Consider the following 2,394-nt stretch of genomic DNA (forward strand, 5'->3'; position numbering starts at 1 on the left):
AGATGAGAGAAAAAATACATATATACACAATGCTCTTTACAAAACAGTCAGACAGTAGAATGTAGTATGAAGAGAAGAAAAAAATCTCGGAAAGGAAGTGATAACAAAAAATGTTACTCAGAAATAGAAAAACTCATAAATCAAGTAAGAAAACAGAATCGATATCATTCAGAAATTGTGCTAACCTTGTACTTGTTCTCGTGGCTTCCGGTAATTGATTTAATAATATATAATATATATAATATATAATATAAAGAGTATGTTGACAAATCATTGAATCTGAATTTGAGGTAAGACATTCATTTTGGTTTGGCATAAAAAAAAAGTTCACGTACATAATCATTATAATTATGGTCACCCTGGTATGCGTAATAGCTAGATGTAAAGTTGATTAAAAAGAGATGGTGAAAAACTCTGATAGCGCTTCGACTTATAACACACTACGTATCACGTCCACCTATATACCCTCCCCATTTTCTTATTGTTGTTGTTGTTGCTGTTGTTGTTGTTGTTGTTTTAGATGAAAAAAAAATCGCACGACCTCATCATCATTTCACGTGTGCTTCCAAGCATCCAACGTTGCTTTCTGTTTTTCATACATCGACATATACATAGCACATTAGTGCATAATGAACAGCTCCGGAATACAAAGTTTTAAAACAGACTCAGAGTATACGTCTATACGAAAATAGACCCTCTCCCATTGTGCCTCCGTGTCGCAGCAGTCTACCTCCCAGGGGCGGATCCAGGGAGGACGGCAACCGGCGCACGCCCCCTTTTATTTTTTGTTGAAACAAACGAAATAAAAAGAAAAATATGGGGGAGGGGTGCGTGCGCCCCCTTTAATTTTGTAAACGTGCCCCCTCTTTACGGAATTCCTGGATCCGCCCTTGAAGTCCGGTGGCCACATGAGCAGCATGTTCTAAGAGGAGGAAAGGAGGATCTGGCGCCTGCCGTACGCATGACGATTATTTTATTTCACACAGTTCTTCAACTGACATGCTCTCGCAAAACTCCTTCTTCCATAGAACAGCGAAGGATTGGAATAACCTGCCGAGTAATATTAAACAGATTCATAAATTTGATACATTTAAAGAAGCGCCCCAGCGTCACCTCCGCTGTGATTAGCTGCACATCGCACCACAGTGCTGAGTGATACTCTATCCTGAGTATGTCAACGTATATTCATCCAGATCCAGATACAGCAGAAGGAAAAAACGCCCGCGCAGAAAAGAGCGATGAACTTTTTAGGAAGAAGATGCGAATGAATACTGTCTCCCTGATGGAAAATCTATAAGGGGAACAATAACCCATAAACAGGTTGTCTTCCACAGAGGATGTTATTTTCTTCTTTGTTGTGATAATCCCAAACTTCAACTCCAGAGACTATGATAATGATGCTAAGTAAAACACGCAGCCATTGTAGCGTCGGGAAAAAAAAAAACCCCAGGAAAGTCGTCGAATTCTAAAGTTCACACATTTTCACGAACTATGGACATCGTTCAAAATCACATATATCTCGCCAAATTACATAAAGCAATGATGTCATAGCATCTCACACGTCTTCTATATTGTTCATTCATTCAAGCGTTTGTATCGAATATAGTTTTCTTGATTTTTATGAAAATTTTCTGTTCTGTTGTTTTTTTTTACTGTTGTTCATATTCTAAAACTCATCCAAAATAACGTATACCCCTTGAACATGGAGTGAAGTTGCACTTACATGACAGTACACACTCAAGTGAAATTATATAATTATGATTACTATCTCCCCCTTACCCCCCCCCCCCCTCCCCCTTTCTCTAAGCTCTCACTCTGACTTTTTTCCCCAGGCCCTATTGTTGTTTTCGTGATTATCCTTTACTTCTTTGTTAAAGACTTTATCCTTCGACATCATTGAATATTTCATGACAATCAATGCATGTGCAATGAGATGCACATTTTGCCCAAGTTGCGATTTCTTTAACCCTCCGTGTGCCGCATCAATTTTCTGGTCGTATATAGGTTTGCGTGTGAAATTTTTGTGCACAACTGACTCGTTGGCAAAAGAGAAAGGGTTAAAATCCCTTCGATATTAATCCTTTGCGTGTTCTGAGTGCCGATTACTATTATTGGCACACAAAACAAACAAACAAACAAACAAACATAATCGCGCATTTAGCGAGTTTTGGATCTGCGACGCGAACGCTAAGACGACGCAGCCTCCCTGGTTGAACAGTGGAAACAGCTGACTCGCGCATGATTGTGCAGAACGCCATTTAGCGTAACCTAGTTAGCGTCGTTTTAGCGTTCGCGTCGCAGATTTAAAGCTCACCATCAAACAATCTGGAGTAGGTCCAACGCACTTTTCAAAGTCGCTAACACATAAAAGGGTTAACATTGCATTGTTTAGAA

Source organism: Diadema antillarum, unplaced genomic scaffold (assembly GCF_040938485.1).
Source record: "Diadema antillarum isolate AM-2024a unplaced genomic scaffold, OU_Dant_1.0 seq00000526_RagTag, whole genome shotgun sequence".
Lineage (NCBI taxonomy): Eukaryota > Metazoa > Echinodermata > Echinoidea > Diadematoida > Diadematidae > Diadema > Diadema antillarum.